The sequence below is a fragment of the Hyperolius riggenbachi genome, chromosome 9 (assembly GCF_040937935.1).
Source record: "Hyperolius riggenbachi isolate aHypRig1 chromosome 9, aHypRig1.pri, whole genome shotgun sequence".
Classification (NCBI taxonomy): Eukaryota; Metazoa; Chordata; class Amphibia; order Anura; family Hyperoliidae; genus Hyperolius; species Hyperolius riggenbachi.
Window position 1 is genome coordinate 128872080 of NC_090654.1, and position 20560 is coordinate 128892639.

Here is a 20560-nt window from a genome sequence, read left to right on the forward strand (position 1 = left end):
CCAAATCGCTGCCTGTATTACAGATCCTGAGACAATTGGTACTGTTGTGCCTGCGTTTTAATGTATGGTTAAAAGCAGTTCATCTGAACCTGAACCTGACTGCAGATGCTTTATCCCGACAGCAATTTGTCTTATTCAGGGAGCTGGCGCCATCTGCACAGGAAGAGGGTGTACCTTGTCCGGCCCATCTCTGGAGTTTGATCGGGAGCTAGTTGCATCAACAATTCGTCAATCACTGTCAGCCAGAACATGGGCCGAGTACTCGGCTGCATGGGCTGACTGGTGTGCTTTCGCGGATGCTTGCTCTTTGTCGCCTTTAGCGAGTGAAGTTGAGTTATTCCTGTCATTTATTTGTGCGAAGACCTCAGATGGTTTATCAGTTTCAACGCTGCAGCGTAAATTAGCCGGCGTTTCATTTTTCCGTCGGTTGCATAGCGCCCCCGCGTGTTCAGATTATTTTCTAGTTAAGCAATTATTGAGAGGCTTGAAATCAGCTCCTGCCTCTCTGGACGGTAGACGTCCTATTACATTTTGTTTACTGGAGGACTTATTATATATTTTGCCTCTCGTTTGTTTATCTGATTATGAGGTTCGTTTATTCAGGGCGTCATTCTCGCTCGCGTTTTTTGGCGCTCTGCGCATTTCGGAGTTAGTCTCTAAATCTAAAAAAATGCATACGGGTCTGGGCCAGCAAGATGTGGTCCTGTCACAAGAAGCAGTGCGAGTTTTCATCAAGCGGTCAAAAACAGACAGGTTTGGTAGAGGCACATGGCTGACTTTGTATCGCCTGGAGGGTAGATTTCCTTGCCCTTGCCGAATAATTTCTGAATTTTTGCAGGTGCGGGTACAATCATTTTCCTTTTTAGCGCATGCTGATGGTCACCCTTTATCCATGTTCCAGTTCAGATCAGTGTTAAGCAGATGTCTGAGTGTGTTAGGTTTGAGTGCTCTGAAATTTTCTAGTCACTCTTTTAGAATCGGAGCGGCCACAGAAGCTGCTAGGTTAGGCCTCCCCGACACAGTGATTAAACGTATCGGTAGATGGGAATCTAGGAGGTATTTGCTGTACATTCGTCCTGCCTTGTCGTGCTACTAATGACTTATTTTTACAGGTTTGAAACACGTGGTCTGGATTTTAGGCCACTCCTACATCTTTTGGGCGCGGATGAGAGCCAAAGAAAGACCGTATACAGAGAATCTGGACTTGAGCGTTGACCAATTTCAAATTTATTGGAGGGGTGCTAGGGGGATGCGCTGGGGGGCCTTTCTTCCCAAAGTGTACTCACTTTTAGATTCATGGCCAGTACCGGATGTCTTGATTTTCCACTTGGGTGGGAACGACTTAGGAAAAATAAAAACCCTAGAGCTCCTGGCTCAAATTCAACAGGATCTTATCCAGATCCATGAGGCTTTCCCCAGTACGGTTCTGGTTTTTTCATCTGTGGTTAATACGTGGCCCTAAGAGGTTTCACGAGAAGATTCGTAAGCGGGTCAATTTCGCATTAAGCAAGTTCATGCCACAGATTGGCGGTTTTACGTTCCGCCACACGGAGTTGGAGGGTGGCATCCCAGGGTTGTACCGCCCGGATTTGGTACACCTCTCCCCCATAGGCTTAGACATCTTCAACTTGGGTTTACAGGACATGGTTGAGAGGGCCGTGGGCTGGGGTGCCAGGCCTTAGCCTGGCGGGTGGCGGTTAAAGTCGCCCACGATTGTGGGTTGGCTAGCTGATTTTGGACTATTATTGGACAAAGTTATACTAGTCTAAAGACTGTATGGTTGTTTAAGTATCAGTTGATACCTGTGGTTATAAATTGTTTATGATGTTATGGTTGATATTCTTATTTATCAGTTGAATAAACAATTAATAATAATTTAATTTATTTCTTTTAAAACCGCAATAAATATAGCCTACGGCCATTTAAAATCCATGTCGGTTGTCCGTGTCTCATTAATCATATATTGTTTTGTCATAATGTCCCTGCCACTTAAATTACCATGTAAGGCCATAGTGAGAGTATGGAACGCTGGCCTCTCGGTAATTTGGTGGTGGGACGGTTTGGGTGATGCTTCCTTTATTTAAGTTCTTTTCATATATTAAATTGATCCCAGTTTAGAAGGGGTTACTGATTCCTACACATAAATATTCTTGAGGTGTATACAGTTCATAATGGGTGGTTTAATGAGATATGCCTTTTCCCATTTGATGCTGCTGTTTTTTCTCTCTCTCTTTCAGATGCTGGGCAGTCCCTAAGAGTCTGTGTGGAGATTCAGTTGCTGAGCAGAGGTGAGAGGATTCTCTCAGATGATTGGCAGCTGTCTTTTGGAGCCAATTTTCAGCTGTCCAGTCACAGAGGGTTTCTCCTCTAACCTGTGATGCTCTGCCCATTTCTCTTCAGTCTCCAGTCATCCAAGCTGGAAGCACCCACCCACCCACCCACCCATTGCCTTGCGTTTTACTGTCGTAGGCGGATTGACTTTATTGGCGGTTAAAGTCGCCCACGATTGTGGGTTGGCTAGCTGATTTTGGACTATTATTGGACAAAGTTATACTAGTCTAAAGACTGTATGGTTGTTTAAGTATCAGTTGATACCTGTGGTTATAAATTGTTTATGATGTTATGGTTGATATTCTTATTTATCAGTTGAATAAACAATTAATAATAATTTAATTTATTTCTTTTAAAACCGCAATAAATATAGCCTACGGCCATTTAAAATCCATGTCGGTTGTCCGTGTCTCATTAATCATATATTGTTTTGTCATAATGTCCCTGCCACTTAAATTACCAAGTGTACCCGAGATGTAAGAATTACAATAGTGCCTCCTAAAAGGCTGTATACTGCCATCTTGTGTACAACATGAGATGCAGCAGTCTGTTTTATGCACAGGGTAACATAGGACCCTTGAACGTGTAAGTTGATCTGTTGTGTTCTGTGGCAGAACAGGGAATGTTTTGGTTTGTAGCTTGAACTTTGTTTTAATTTGGCTCTGCTGTAGAGTCTTCAGGAAATGCAAAGCTTTGAATCCACGCTTAAAATGCGTTAAGTGTGAAAGGTGCCACAAGAAAACATGGGCATTACTTTGAAAATCAGTTTTCTTTCAGTTATAACTGAGAGCAACTGATTAAAGAGTAACTGTTAGCCCCCAAATTGAAATTTAAAACACTATTGCAATGTTTTATTTATTATATAAGTGAGCCTAAAAGCCAATGTAGAAGTTAAAAATCAATCTAATTTTGTTACTATGTAACCTTTTCCCCCAGCTCCGGACGCAAGCCGCATATCAGATACTGTAGCATGCAGAGCATGCCTATGTCTGGCCGACCCCCCTCTCCCCCCCAGGACCAGGTGCCAATATATTCTCCCCACCGCAGCTGACCGCTCTGACAGGGAGAGAGAGCGGCAGCACTTCCAGAGCAGCACCGCAGAGCAGCCGCCGCCGAGTCACATGTGAGAGAATCACATGTGAGAGAGATGCACGGCGCTGGCTGCTCTGCGGTGCTGCTCTGGAAGTGCTGCCGCTCTCTCTCCCTGTCAGAGCGGTCAGCTGTTTGTGGTGCGAATAGATCGGCACCTGCTCCTGGGGGGGAGAGGGGGGTCGGCCAGACATAGGCATGCTCTGCATGCTACAGTATCTGATATGCGGCTTGCGTCCGGAGCTGGGGGGAAAGGTTACATAGTAACAAAATTAGATTGATTTTTAACTTCTACATTGGCTTTTTGGCTCACTTATATAATAAATAAAACATTGCAATAGTGTTTTAAATTTCAATTTGGGGGCTAACAGTTACTCTTTAAGTGTAAAATGGCCCTCAATGTGTCACAAATAGCCATGCTCTCACCAGTAATCACGAGTGATTACTAGTGATTCAAATGAGCTTTAATTGCGGCTGGATGCAGCAGGGTTAGTTACCCATAATGCCGCCGTCTGCCCTGCGTTTCAAAGAGCTTGCACGTGTCGTATTGGTCGCGTTGCAAGCCTCGCTGTGGCGTATTTCCTCCTTCAAGTCGAAGATTAATACATATTACATATTAATCTACATTATTCTATACCAGAGGTACTGTGAGGAAGCGCAAAGGAGCCGCCGCCATGAGCCAGCGGCAGGCGGCTCCTTCCGCGCACAGCAGGCGTTTGCACGGAGAGGCAGCCGCCTCCTCACATCATGAGGCGGCTACCTCCGTGCGTCAGCGTATGGAGCGTGGTGAAACCGCCGCGTGGGACGCGGCGGTTAGCACGCAGGTCCCCGCTGCGGAGACTCCGCAGAGCGGGGCTGTGCTGGCTGGGACTCGTAGTCCCTCAGGAGTAAGAGTGACGCGCGCGCGCGCACTCAAGACATATTTATGACTCCCTGAGGGGAGTCAGCTGACCAGGCTGGTCAGCTGACTCCAGCACCTCTCCCTATTGGTCCAGCACTTAGGGAGGTGCCGAAAGGCACATAGGTATATATATTGCTGGCTGTTCATTTGTTCCTTGTCTGGCGTTGCGTTCACATACGTGGGAGCACCCAGATCCGTTAGTCAGATCCGTTAGTGTGCCGGGACCAGCTGGAGCTGTAATCCTACACTAAGCTAGATTCCGTTGATAGCTTAAAGTACTAGTTTGATTGTGATTATCTGTTATGACTTCTTGCCTGCCTTGACTACTCTTCTGAACTCTGATCTTGTACCTCATTATTTCTGATACTCCGTTGCCGAACCCCGGCTCGCTCCTAGACTCTGTTTCTGCCTCCTGATTTTGTACCCCGATATATCTGATACCCCGTTGCCGAACCCTGCCTGTACTTTGACTCTGCCTTTTGTCTGCTGATCTTGTACCTTATCTGTCTGTGTGTTTACGACTTGGCTTGCCCGACCTCGAGAACCGACCTCACGATTGGAGGCGGTTCCCTGTCCCGTTAGTGACACTTGCGCCTGAGTGTCACTTTCGGACTTTCCTTCCCACCGTCAGTCTGACTCCTCCCGTCTTGGAGAGCTCAGACCTGTGGAAGGAATCTGTGCAGTTCTCCTTGCTGCACTGAGGCTTGTCCTCTGTATTACTGTTGCACCAATCACTACACTCTACTCAGGTGACCAGAGGTTAGCTAGTATATTGGATTATCGGTGATACTGCAGATCACATATAATCTGATATACGTCTGTATTTCCCGTGATACTGCAGTTCACCGGTAATCAGACCTCTCTGTGCTTCACCGAGCGTTACAGAACGCCAGACCACAAAACGATGGAATCACGCACTGATCCTCTGACTGTGCTTGCCACTTCGGTGGATAACATCCATCAAGCACTGGGCCAGCACAAAGCCTTAATTGATGCCCTATCAGGCTCTGTGAAAACCCTCCAGACGTCAGTTGATTCAGTGCGATCCCCTCCTAGTGATGACATACGTATGCCTGTACCCGAAAAATTTTCCGGCCACAAGTCTGACTTCCGGAATTTCAGGAGTAGAGTGCTATCGTATTTTGAATTGAGACCCCGATCCTCGGGGACTGAGACCCAACGGGTCATCTTCATTAAGACTTTGCTGACTGGTGACTCCCAGTCCTGGGCATATAACCTACCTCCTACTGATACTGCTTTGACCTCAGTGGAGGAATTCTTTAAGGCTATGGCTGTAATTTACGACGACCCTGACCTTGCTGCGTCTTCGGAGCGGAAGCTCAAACTCTTACGACAAGGCAGAGGGTCGGTCGAGGATTATGCGGCAGAGTTCCGTAGGTGGTCGGTCACCTCGAGATTTGATAATTTTGCCCTCATGGACTACTTCCTGTCTGGGTTGTCGGAAGAGGTTTCCGATCTAATGTTGACTGTGCCCGAGCCCAAGACAGTTGACGAGGCCATATCGTCGGCCATTCGAGTAGATCGCAGGCTACGTCATCAGAGGCAGGCTAGGAGTAGTCACCGGGTCAGGGTGACCTCGTATACAGTACCGGCTGTTGCATCTCCAGTAACAACAACTCCGCCTGTCTCGACCTCTCCGGCCTTGCCTCCACCAGAGCCAATGCAAATTGGTCGATCAAAACTGACCCAGGTGGAGCGGAGGAGGAGAATGACGGAACAACTGTGCCTATACTGTGCAGAGGCAGGGCATAGGGTGCGAAACTGTCCTAACAGGTCGGGAAACGGGTCTGCCTAGGAGTAGTGGGGGGTGACACCCTAGGCACACAATTTTCACCCCTTAAGGAGAAAAAACTGCTTCTCCCCTGTACGATTACATGGGAGAATAAGTCAGTAGCCACTGAAGCATTTATTGATTCCGGCTCAGCGGCTAATTTTATGAATCTTGCATTTGCTCAGGAGTTGGGTATTGCCCTCATTCCAGTAAATCCCCCCATTCAGGTCACAGCAGTGGACGATTCCCCGCTGCAACGGGAGCGCCCGCTGTCACAGACTCCAGAGGTGAAAGTCACCATAGGGGTACTGCATGGGGAACTATTACGTTTTTTTGTGTTACACATGTCCACCTCCACCATTATCCTAGGCATGCCGTGGTTGCAAACCCATTCGCCGCAAATAGACTGGGCCACGGGGCAGTTAACCTCCTGGTCACTGCATTGTTTCCAACAGTGTTTGGGAAAATTGACATTGGGGCAAACCAAGGTTCAGGTGAGAGGTGTGCCAGATCAGTACTCTGAATATGCCGACGTATTTTGTCCCAAGGCAGCTGACAAACTGCCCCCACATCGGCCATTCGACTGTCCCATCGATCTCCGTTCAGGTTGTGTACCTCCCCGGGGCCATCTGTATAATTTGTCGGGACCCGAGAAAGTGGCCATGGGAGAATATATTCGTGAGAACCTAGCCAAGGGCTTCATTCGGCCATCTCGGTCACCCGCCGGGGCAGGGTTCTTTTTTGTTAAGAAAAAAGATGGGGGCTTACGGCCATGTATCGACTACCGGGGGCTTAATAAGATCACAGTGAAGAATCGCTACCCGTTGCCCTTAATAGATGACCTTTTCACACAGGTCACGGAGGCTAGGATATTCTCGAAACTGGATTTAAGGGGGGCATACAATCTTGTGCGGATCAGAAAAGGTGACGAATGGAAAACGGCCTTCAATACTCCGGACGGGCATTACGAGTACCTGGTGATGCCCTTTGGGTTATGTAATGCCCCGGCCGTTTTTCAGGAACTTATTAATGAGGTCTTTAGAGAGGTGTTGGGGAAGTTCGTTTTGGTTTACCTTGACGACATTCTTATATTTTCTAACAATCTTTCTGATCACAGAGCTCATGTCAGATGGGTATTGAACAAGCTGAGGCAGAATTTATTATATGCTAAGTTGGAAAAATGCATTTTCGAGGTCACGTCGGTAGCTTTCCTGGGATATATAATCTCTACCTCGGGCCTGTCTATGGACCCTGCTAAGGTCTCCGCGGTCTTGGAGTGGCCGCAGCCGGTGGGGTTAAAGTCCTTACAACGCTTCTTGGGGTTTGCAAACTACTATAGAAGGTTTATTAAGGGGTACTCTACAGTAGTTGCACCCCTCACCAGTCTTACAAAAAAGGGGGCAGACACCACTCACTGGTCTCCCGAGGCCGTACAGGCATTCACCACTCTAAAGAGATTGTTCTGTTCGGCACCCATATTAAGGCATGTGAACACTTCTTTTCCATTTATAGTGGAGGTAGACGCCTCAGAAGTTGGAGTGGGGGCTGTGCTGTCTCAACGTTCAGGTCTTCAGGGGAGGTTACACCCGTGTGCCTATTTCTCCCGGAGGTTCTCTCCGGCAGAGAAAAACTATGATATAGGCAATAGGGAGCTCCTTGCCATCAAATTAGCCTTCGAAGAGTGGCGTCATTGGCTGGAAGGAGCGGAGCACACGATCATGGTTTATACCGACCACAAGAATCTCGAGTACATCGAGGGGGCTAAAAGATTAAGCCCCCGACAGGCTCGATGGTCGTTATTTTTTTCGAGGTTCACATTCTTGATTACATACACTCCTGGTAGTAAGAATACCAAGGCAGATGCACTCTCTAGGTGTTTTGAACCAGAGACCGCACAGCCCTCTGTTCCTGAGACCATTGTTCCACGGAAGTTGGTGTTAGCCGCTACCGAGACTTGGGAGAACTGGAAGGAAACTTTGGGTCCTTTCCAGCAGGATGTCCCAGAAGGGAAACCTGAGGGGGTTTTGTTTATCCCGCTGCCCTTTCGGCTCCAGATCTTGGAGTTTGTTCACTCACACAAGAATGCGGGACATCCTGGGGCGTCTAGGACGCAAGATCTCGTGGCAAGGTGTGCGTGGTGGCCCTCTCTGGCAGCCGACTGCAAGGAGTTTGTCAGGGAATGTGCGGTGTGCGCAAAAAGCAAGCCCTCCCGGCTGGCGTCTGTTGGTACCCTACAGCCTTTGCCCACCCCGAGTGAGCCATGGACCCACTTGTCCATGGATTTTGTAGGGGAGCTTCCGAGGTCGGAGGGCATGTCGGTCATCTGGGTGGTAGTCGACCGCTTTAGTAAAATGGCCCATTTCGTGCCCTTGAAAGGACTCCCCTCGGCCCAGGAATTGGCCGACCTGTTCATCACTCATATTTTCCGGTTGCATGGCATTCCGGAGGACATAGTTTCCGATCGGGGAGTCCAGTTTGTCTCAAAATTTTGGAGGGCATTCTGTCACCAAATGGGCATGGGACTGTCATTTTCGTCGGGTTACCACCCACAGACTAATGGCCAAACTGAGAGGGTCAACCAGTCTTTAGAGCAATTCTTACGATGTAACGTGGCTGAAGCGCAGAATGATTGGGTTAAATTCTTACCTTACGCAGAATTTGCGCACAATAACTTAAAGAGTTCTTCCTTGGGGTTCTGTCCGTTCCAGATAGTGACCGGGAAGTTACCTAAGTTTTCCCCGTTGCCGGTTGCGTCCAGTCCGTTCCCAGCCTTGGAGGCCTGGCAGAGGACATTTAGGGTCATGTGGAGAACCATAAAGGACAACCTTGTGAGGGCGTTTCAGAGTCAGAAAAGCCAGGCTGAAAAGAGACGCTCGTTAGAGTGGAAATTCCAACCAGGAGATTTGGTTTGGGTATCAACCCGTCACCTGACCCTGAAACAACCCTCTGACAAACTTGGTCCCAGGTTCGTGGGTCCATTCCCAGTTACTAGGAAGATCAACAATGTCACATACACCGTTGATCTCCCCACCAGCATGCGCGGAGTAAGGTCTTTTCACGTATCACTTCTCAAACCCGCAGTTCAGGTGGGTCCCACGCCTCCTCCTCCTGTCTTAGTCGATGCCCAACCCGAGTATGAGGTAGAAAAGATCATAGATTCACGTACTGTACAGAACTCGGTGCAGTATCTCGTACATTGGAAAGGTTACGGCATTGAAGAGAGGCAATGGGTACCGGGGAACCGCATGCATGCGGACAAGTTAGTGAGAGAATTTCATGCTGCACATCCAGAGAAACCTGGTAGGAGCTGTCCGGAGTCCACTCCTCGGGGGGGGGGTACTGTGAGGAAGCGCAAAGGAGCCGCCGCCATGAGCCAGCGGCAGGCGGCTCCTTCCGCGCACAGCAGGCGTTCGCACGGAGAGGCAGCCGCCTCCTCACATCATGAGGCGGCTACCTCCGTGCGTCAGCGTATGGAGCGTGGTGAAACCGCCGCGTGGGACGCCGCGGTTAGCACGCAGGTCCCCGCTGCGGAGACTCCGCAGAGCGGGGCTGTGCTGGCTGGGACTCGTAGTCCCTCAGGAGTAAGAGTGACGCGCGCTGCGCGCACTCAAGACATATTTATGACTCCCTGAGGGGAGTCAGCTGACCAGGCTGGTCAGCTGACTCCAGCACCTCTCCCTATTGGTCCAGCACTTAGGGAGGTGCCGAAAGGCACATAGGTATATATATTGCTGGCTGTTCATTTGTTCCTTGTCTGGCGTTGCGTTCACATACGTGGGAGCACCCAGATCCGTTAGTCAGATCCGTTAGTGTGCCGGGACCAGCTGGAGCTGTAATCCTACACTAAGCTAGATTCCGTTGATAGCTTAAAGTACTAGTTTGATTGTGATTATCTGTTATGACTTCTTGCCTGCCTTGACTACTCTTCTGAACTCTGATCTTGTACCTCGTTATTTCTGATACTCCGTTGCCGAACCCCGGCTCGCTCCTAGACTCTGTTTCTGCCTCCTGATTTTGTACCCCGATATATCTGATACCCCGTTGCCGAACCCTGCCTGTACTTTGACTCTGCCTTTTGTCTGCTGATCTTGTACCTTATCTGTCTGTGTGTTTACGACTTGGCTTGCCCGACCTCGAGAACCGACCTCACGATTGGAGGCGGTTCCCTGTCCCGTTAGTGACACTTGCGCCTGAGTGTCACTTTCGGACTTTCCTTCCCACCGTCAGTCTGACTCCTCCCGTCTTGGAGAGCTCAGACCTGTGGAAGGAATCTGTGCAGTTCTCCTTGCTGCACTGAGGCTTGTCCTCTGTATTACTGTTGCACCAATCACTACACTCTACTCAGGTGACCAGAGGTTAGCTAGTATATTGGATTATCGGTGATACTGCAGATCACATATAATCTGATATACGTCTGTATTTCCCGTGATACTGCAGTTCACCGGTAATCAGACCTCTCTGTGCTTCACCGAGCGTTACAGGTACCCACACTTTTTCGCGCTTGTGAGCTACTTAAAAAAATTAGCAAGTCAAAATGATCTACATATGTACAATTTTAGGAGCACACTTGTATATACTAAATAGAAAAAGTAGTGGGGTCGGGATCTACCATAAGTCCTTTGCAATCTACCGGTAGATCACCATCTACCTAATGGGCACCCATGATCTATACCATGTATTGATGAGTACCAACCACTCTGAAACAGTCTGTATGCATGTTGGATTAGTTTGGCTGTGTACAAATAACAAGCTGACACATCATTGCATTCCAGCAGTTCTGTGTGTGTGTGTGTGTGTGTGTGTGTGTGTGTGTGTGTGGGAGGGGGGGGTGTAAGGGGGGTTGTTTAGCTTTCAAGGACAACAAAGGGATGATTGGCATATTCAGCACTGATACCCTGTGGGAGACCTCATATGCCCACTCCAGCCTGAATGATCACAAGTACCTTCTGTTTTAAGAAGGCAACGTTCTGTTTTGTATAGTCACTGCTACAAGTTTCTGCTACATGGTGGCTTCAGTATTTATTTTAGCCTCTGCAACATGACTTGTTTACACTTCGCAGTCTGCATATTAATTCCCCTAGTAATAGTTCTGACAACTCCTCCTTCACAGTCCTTCCTATTTCTAAGATATGTAATGGTCAGCACATTGGTTTGCACATTTTCTGGGCAACATGTTTCCTGAACTATCAGTGCTGTTTCTCAGTAAGTATGCATTCTTTTTAATAGTAACAGTTATCCCATATAGGATGTGGACAAAATGACAGGAATATATGTATATCTACTAGTGGTGCTCAGCAGAGCTCGAATATTCGAGTAGCTCGAATATTCGAGCTCTTTTTCAGCTATTCGAGCTCGGTATTCGAGCTCCGAATAGCTGTAGCTATTCGAATGGGCTATTCGAGAACACTCGAATAGCCCATTCACTATTCGAGCTATTCGAGCAAACCGGCGCTATTCGAGCTCGGTACCGAGCTCGAATAGCGTCATAGCCCAGATTGATGTCCTTAGAGCCAATCAGAGGGCTCCCAGGCCCTCTGACGGCAGCCAATCACAGAGGGGGACCCTGGCCAGCCCCTACCCTATAAATAGCGGCCGCCATGTTCGGGTTTTCCATGCTTGCCTGAGACTTGTACAGAGAGAGATCTGCTCCTTTGTGCTTTGGCTTAGCAAGTGCTCTATTGTGTTCATTTACCTAGCGTTTTTGCTCACCTACACCTGCCATATACACCTGTATTGTTGTTATTTAGATAGACATTGTATTTTAGTTAGTAGCTTGTGTGTTACATTAGAGACAGGCAGCTGCTGCAAGCTTACAGGTTTAGGCCTCAGGGGGGCCTTGCCTCTGTGGGCAGCTGTCCTCTGTTTATTTCTCTCATCATCTATACCAGTATTTCTGCTGTCCTTTACTAATAGTATTGTAGTTATACTGTACTAGGAGTAGGACACTCACTGACTGTCACTGTTTATAGGCTACTAGCTAGCTCCTGCGTGTGTGCACTCACTCACTGTCTGTGTGTACACACACTCTATTTCCTTCTGATTACTGATTGATTATTGTTAGTTGTACTTACTTACTACTTACTCTTACTGTACCCGTAGGGACACTCACTGTCACTGTTCATATAGGCTACTAGCTCCTGCGTGTGCGCACTCACTGTCTGAGTGTACACACACAACACACACTCTATTTCCTTCTGATCGCTGATTGATTATTGTAATTAGTTAGTTCTACTTACTGTTACTACTTACTCTTACTGTACTAGGAGTCTAGGACACTCAGTCACTGTGTTCATAGGCTACTAGCTCCTGCGTGCGTGCACTCACTGTCTGAGTGTACACACACCCACACTCCATTTCCTTCTGATCGCTGATTGATTATTGTTATTAGTTAGTTCTACTTACTGTTACTACTTACTTACTCTTACTGTACTAGGAGTCTAGGACACTCAGTCACTGTGTCCATAGGCTACTAGCTCCTGCGTGCGTGCACTCACTGTCTGAGTGTACACACACCACCCACACTCCATTTCCTTCTGATCGCTGATTGATTATTGTTATTAGTTAGTTCTACTACTTACTGTTACTACTTACTGTACTAGGAGTCTAGGACACTCAGTCACTGTGTCCATAGGCTACTAGCTCCTGCGTGCGTGCACTCACTGTCTGAGTGTACACACACCACCCACACTCCATTTCCTTCTGATCGCTGATTGATTATTGTTATTAGTTAGTTCTACTACTTACTGTTACTACTTACTTACTCTTACTGTACTAGGAGTCTAGGACACCCAGTCACTGTGTCCATAGGCTACTAGCTCCTGCGTGCGTGCACTCACTTGTCTGAGTGTACACACACCACCCACACTCCATTTCCTTCTGATCGCTGATTGATTATTGTTATTAGTTAGTTCTACTTACTGTTACTACTTACTTACTCTTACTGTACTAGGAGTCTAGGACACTCAGTCACTGTGTCCATAGGCTACTAGCTCCTGCGTGCGTGCACTCACTGTCTGAGTGTACACACACCACCCACACTCCATTTCCTTCTGATCGCTGATTGATTATTGTTATTAGTTAGTTCTACTACTTACTGTTACTACTTACTGTACTAGGAGTCTAGGACACTCAGTCACTGTGTCCATAGGCTACTAGCTCCTGCGTGCGTGCACTCACTGTCTGAGTGTACACACACCACCCACACTCCATTTCCTTCTGATCGCTGATTGATTATTGTTATTAGTTAGTTCTACTACTTACTGTTACTACTTACTTACTCTTACTGTACTAGGAGTCTAGGACACCCAGTCACTGTGTCCATAGGCTACTAGCTCCTGCGTGCGTGCACTCACTGTCTGAGTGTACACACACCACCCACACTCCATTTCCTTCTGATCGCTGATTGATTATTGTTATTAGTTAGTTCTACTTACTGTTACTACTTACTTACTCTTACTGTACTAGGAGTCTAGGACACTCAGTCACTGTGTCCATAGGCTACTAGCTCCTGCGTGCGTGCACTCACTGTCTGAGTGTACACACACCACCCACACTCCATTTCCTTCTGATCGCTGATTGATTATTGTTATTAGTTAGTTCTACTACTTACTGTTACTATTACTGTACTAGGAGTCTAGGACACTCAGTCACTGTGTCCATAGGCTACTAGCTCCTGCGTGCGTGCACTCACTGTCTGAGTGTACACACACCACCCACACTCCATTTCCTTCTGATCGCTGATTGATTATTGTTATTAGTTAGTTCTACTACTTACTGTTACTACTTACTTACTCTTACTGTACTAGGAGTCTAGGACACCCAGTCACTGTGTCCATAGGCTACTAGCTCCTGCGTGCGTGCACTCACTGTCTGAGTGTACACACACCACCCACACTCCATTTCCTTCTGATCGCTGATTGATTATTGTTATTAGTTAGTTCTACTTACTGTTACTACTTACTTACTCTTACTGTACTAGGAGTCTAGGACACTCAGTCACTGTGTCCATAGGCTACTAGCTCCTGCGTGCGTGCACTCACTGTCTGAGTGTACACACACCACCCACACTCCATTTCCTTCTGATCGCTGATTGATTATTGTTATTAGTTAGTTCTACTACTTACTGTTACTACTTACTGTACTAGGAGTCTAGGACACTCAGTCACTGTGTCCATAGGCTACTAGCTCCTGCGTGCGTGCACTCACTGTCTGAGTGTACACACACCACCCACACTCCATTTCCTTCTGATCGCTGATTGATTATTGTTATTAGTTAGTTCTACTACTTACTGTTACTACTTACTGTACTAGGAGTCTAGGACACTCAGTCACTGTGTCCATAGGCTACTAGCTCCTGCGTGCGTGCACTCACTGTCTGAGTGTACACACACCACCCACACTCCATTTCCTTCTGATCGCTGATTGATTATTGTTATTAGTTAGTTCTACTACTTACTGTTACTACTTACTTACTCTTACTGTACTAGGAGTCTAGGACACCCAGTCACTGTGTCCATAGGCTACTAGCTCCTGCGTGCGTGCACTCACTGTCTGAGTGTACACACACCACCCACACTCCATTTCCTTCTGATCGCTGATTGATTATTGTTATTAGTTAGTTCTACTTACTGTTACTACTTACTTACTCTTACTGTACTAGGAGTCTAGGACACTCAGTCACTGTGTCCATAGGCTACTAGCTCCTGCGTGCGTGCACTCACTGTCTGAGTGTACACACACACCACCCACACTCCATTTCCTTCTGATCGCTGATTGATTATTGTTATTAGTTAGTTCTACTTACTGTTACTACTTACTTACTCTTACCGTACTAGGAGTCTAGGACACTCAGTCACTGTGTCCATAGGCTACTAGCTCCTGCGTGCGTGCACTCACTGTCTGAGTGTACACACACTAAATTTACTTGTGATTACTACTACTGATTATTGTAACTGCTAGTTGTACTTCCTGACTGTTAATACTTACTTACTGTACTAGGGGACACTCACTCAGTCACCTCACCAACCAACCCACTCCATTAAAGTACCCCACTTTTCACCCGCCCTTTTACAAAACTTTTGTCTATACGCCCAAAACATTGAAGATGTCTGGAAGTGGCAGCCAGCGCGGTTTGGGCAAGGGGAAGGGCAGCAAGGGAATCAGGAAGAGAGGGAGCAGCATTGTGGCAAGCCGCGGCCGCGGGCGCGCCACCATGCACAGTTCCGCAGCAGCAGCAGCAGCGTCAGTGGCTAACATTCCTCCCATAGCCACTGGCCGTGGACGCCTTGGGCGCCGCCCAGGAGGAGCATCTGCAACTCACGCTGCAGAGACACAGCAGCAGCAGCGTGTAGCACCTGCTCCCATTTTCCTCCAGCCGGGTCGGAAACGTCCCATTGAGGAAAAGGATGCAGACACTGTGGTGCAACTCATGACGGAGGATGAGCAGCCCGCCATCAGCTCTGCATCCGAGGCCTCCACCCTCACCACCACCACCCCTGTTCGCAGCAGCCGCCCAGCAGGGCCTGGGGAGGAGGCCAGTTCACCGTCAGTCGCCGACCTGTCACTCAGCACTCTTTTGACCCCAGGCATGATGAGTCAATTGAATGCTGTTGTTGGCGATTTGGAGGAGGAGATGCTGATGGGCACTTTGGGGGAGGAGGGATTGGACAGCAAGACTGTGGCGACAGTCAAGCGTCCCATCCATGCATCAGCAGAGGAGTTTGGGGGGTCATCATCAGAGCAGGACATGTTTCAGGAGGGGCATGATGATGATGACCCGGTGACAGACAGAGACTGGGTGCCAACACATCCAGAGGATGTCGTCCTCAGCAGCTCTGAGGAGGAGGAGGAGGATGCGGTTGTGGGCCTTGCAAGGAGGCGCATCATTGCAAGCATTGGCAGCGTCCCACAGCCTGCTGGTGTCTCAGGCTCAGCAGCAGCAGCAGCAGCATCAGCCAGTACCACCACCAGCCGCACCCAAGACCCCCCCCCCCCCCCAACCACCACAGGGAAACAGGCAGCAGCGCTTCCATGCCGTAGGGGGATGTTTTTGTCACCAATCTGGCGGTTTTTCACCATGCCCACAGTGTACAGCAAGTACGCCACTTGCAACCACTGTCAGCGGAAGTTGAGCAGAGGTGCAGACCCCTTGAAGTTCAGCACCAGCTCGCTGATCAACCACCTTTCTGCGAAACACTTCCACCAGCATGAGGAGTTCCAGAGGCTGAAGGCATCTGGTGCTGGCAGTGGCACCAATCCCATCACTGCACAGCCTTCAGCAGCAGCAGCAGCAACAGCAGCCACCCGCCCTCCTGCTCCTCCAGCAGCACCAGCAGGAGTGCGGAAACGCCCTGCTCCTCCCCCCTCTGCAACTCCTGCCGCCGACACTGAGGCCTGTTCTGGCAGCCAGTCCTCAGTGGCCTCCTCTGCTCCGTCTGCTGATTCCCGTGCCAGCAAAAAGGCACGCCAGAGCCTTTTGAGCGAGTCCTTCCAGGGGGTGGTTAGGGCTCTGCCTCCCAGCAGCCGTCGCGTGCGGCAGCTGAACGGCTTGCTGGCACGGGCCATGTGCTCCCAACTCCTGCCGTACACGCTCGTGCAGGAGGGGAGCGACATGCGGGCGCTGCTTGCTTGTGCAGCCCCAGACTGGCAGCTCCCCAGCAGACACTTCTTCGCCCGCAAGGCCATTCCTGCACTGCACCGCTTTGTGATGGCCAATGTGGAGCGAGGGCTGGAGCACGCGGTTGGTGAAAGGGTCCACGTCACCATGGACTCCTGGAGCAGCCGCTTCGGGACAGGCCGCTACCTGTCCTTCACTGTCCACTGGGTCAGCTTGGTGGAAGGGGGTGAGGATGGGAGAGCAGCAGCGGGCACAGCAGCAGCAGCAACACAGTGGGTGGTGCCACCCCGCAGGGTCAGGGGAACTGCAGCGGGTTCCTCCGATCCTCTGCCATCCTCCGCCACACCTGGCCAAACCCCCCGCCTCAGCAGCAGTGTGAAGGCCCGCCACTGCCAAGCGCTGCTGCACTTGGTCAGCCTTGGCAAGACCAAGCTGACGGCAGCCCACGTGTTGGCCAAACTCCAGGAGCAGGAGCGGATTTGGCTGACCCCCAGAGGCCTCAGAGTCGGAGAGGTGGTGTCCGACAATGGGGCCAATCTGGTTGCTGCCATAGACAGGGGAAACCTGACCCACATCCCCTGTCTTGCCCACGTGCTGAACCTGGTGGTGCAGAAGTTCCTGCGCACCTACCAGGGGATGGACGAGCTGCTGGAAACGGCAAGGAACGTTGTGCGTCACTTCCGGCGCTCGGCTGCAGCCTGTGCGAGCCTGGAAGACGTGCAAAAGGAGCTGGATCTGCCACGCCATCGGCTGATCATTGACGTTCCGACTCGCTGGAACTCCACCCTGGCGATGTTGGAGCGTCTGGTTGAACAGAAGCACGCTGTCAACCACTACCTTGCCCTGGCCACTGTTTCCGCAGCTCAGAGAAGGGACAAGACCAGCAACATCCCGTCCATCGTCCCCGATGATGACTGGAGGCACATGCAGCAGGTGTGCTTAGTGCTGGCTCCCTTCCTGCAGGCCACAAACATGGTGAGCAGGGACCATGCTATGGTCTGCGAGTGGGTGCCCCTGGTTTCTCTGCTGAACAGGGCACTCGATGCTTTGCTGGCACAGGGAGCGGCAGCCTTGGACCAGCAGGAGCGGCAAGCAGCTGCACAGTCCACCTCTGAGGGGGAGGAGGAGGAGGACTTGGTGGAGGTCCCTGACCTGGCTGCTGATGAGGGGGATCAGCGCAGTGCAGCTGAGTTGGTGCGGGGGTGGAGAGAGGATGAGGCAGCAGAGGAGGAGGATGAGGAGGACAGCACTGACGTCGATGTGCCAGCAGACGTGGCCCGCCTCTTCCCAATGGCAGCGCACATGCTGACGTGCCTGCGCAGGGACCCCAGGGTGATCCAGATGAAGCAGAGGGAGGACATCTGGATCAGCATGATGTTGGACCCACGCCTCAAGGGGAAGTTGAGCCAGTTCCTGCCGCCTGCAGGAGGAGACCCAGCGCAACAAATAAGGAGCTTGCAGCAGGCCCTTGTTGAGCGCTTGGAGGAAGCCTTCCCCCAGCCTTCCACCCCCACTGTCCAGCAGCCAGCACAGAGGCAGCAGCAGGTGCCTGCATCCAGCAGCAGCAAGCGCCCCACAGACCTGCTGTCTCTCAGCCACGAGCTCTACAGGACTGTAGAGGCTCCGGCAGCAGTGACTAGAGAGGAGATGCATGCAGCAGCATCCTCCTCCGGTCACAGCCAGCGCCTGACCCGCATGGTGGCTGACTACATGGGGTCCTACAGCGGGCTTGACAGCGATGCCCCTGTTGATCCCATGGAGTATTGGGTCAAGCGCATGGAGATCTGGAGCGAGCTGGCGCAGTACGCCCTGGAAGTGCTGTCCTGCCCCCCTTCCAGCGTGCTGTCCGAGCGCTGCTTCAGTGCAGCTGGTGGCGTGGTCACCGAGAAACGCTCACGTCTGTCTCACAAGTCTGTGGACAGACTGACGTTTCTCAAGATGAACCAGGCGTGGGTGGAAGGCGAGTTCCTGGCCCCTGTTGTCGGCGAGAGGGGGACATGAACTGGCTGCCGGAACTTAGTACCATCGTTAATGTGCCTTACCACCCTTTACCACCTCCTGGCTCCTGCTCACTAAGCCAGCCTGGTTCACTTTGACTATTACGTCGCCTGCAGCCACACATTTCACACCTACAGTGGGCTGCTGCTGTGTACTGCCCTTCTGCTGTCTGTCTGTGTTTCCCACTGCCAGGGTACACAGAATTACCTTCTGCTGCCACTCTGCCACCAGCTATTACGTCAAAACAATAGCTATATTGGTTGTAAAACCAAAACCAAAAAAAACCAATAAAAAAAAAAAAAGGTTTAATTTTTCTGAGGTGCCCGGGTTGAAAACTGTGTTGTCCCAGTTGTGTATTGGACACAATGTGGGCTGCACGACCGCTGTCTGGGACCTCCTGTTGTGTTTATTTACAGCCCTGGTATCACCGCTAGGTACCAGGGCTATTATGTCACGCTGCCTACCTGCTGCCACACTCACACTGCTCCTCCATTCCTCCTGCTGCTGCTGTCTGTCTGTGTTTCCCACTGCCAGGGTACACAGAATTACCGTCTGCTGCCACTCTGCCACCAGCTATTACGTCACAACAATAGCTGCTCACACTGCTCCTCCATTCCTCCTGCTGCTGCTGTCTGTCTGTGTTTCCCACTGCCAGGGTACACAGAATTACCTTCTGCTGCCACTCTGCCACCAGCTATTACGTCAAAACAATAGCTATATTGGTTGTAAAACCAAAACCAAAAAAAACCAATAAAAAAAAAAAAAGGTTTAATTTTTCTGAGGTGCCCGGGTTGAAAACTGTGTTGTCCCAGTTGTGTATTGGACACAATGTGGGCTGCACGACCGCTGTCTGGGACCTCCTGTTGTGTTTATTTACAGCCCTGGTATCACCGCTAGGTACCAGGGCTATTATGTCACGCTGCCTACCTGCTGCCACACTCACACTGCTCCTCCATTCCTCCTGCTGCTGCTGTCTGTCTGTGTTTCCCACTGCCAGGGTACACAGAATTACCGTCTGCTGCCACTCTGCCACCAGCTATTACGTCACAACAATAGCTGCTCACACTGCTCCTCCATTCCTCCTGCTGCTGCTGTCTGTCTGTGTTTCCCACTGCCAGGGTACACAGAATTACCTTCTGCTGCCACTCTGCCACCAGCTATTACGTCAAAACAATAGCTATATTGGTTGTAAAACCAAAACCAAAAAAAACCAATAAAAAAAAAAAAAGGTTTAATTTTTCTGAGGTGCCCGGGTTGAAAACTGTGTTGTCCCAGTTGTGTATTGGACACAATGTGGGCTGCACGACCGCTGTCTGGGACCTCCTGTTGTGTTTATTTACAGCCCTGGTATCACCGCTAGGTACCAGGGCTATTATGTCACGCTGCCTACCTGCTGCCACACTCACACTGCTCCTCCATTCCTCCTGCTGCTGCTGTCTGTCTGTGTTTCCCACTGCCAGGGTACACAGAATTACCGTCTGCTGCCACTCTGCCACCAGCTATTACGTCACAACAATAGCTGCTCACACTGCTCCTCCATTCCTCCTGCTGCTGCTGTCTGTCTGTGTTTCCCACTGCCAGGGTACACAGAATTACCTTCTGCTGCCACTCTGCCACCAGCTATTACGTCAAAACAATAGCTATATTGGTTGTAAAACCAAAACCAAAAAAAACCAATAAAAAAAAAAAAAGGTTTAATTTTTCTGAGGTGCCCGGGTTGAAAACTGTGTTGTCCCAGTTGTGTATTGGACACAATGTGGGCTGCACGACCGCTGTCTGGGACCTCCTGTTGTGTTTATTTACAGCCCTGGTATCACCGCTAGGTACCAGGGCT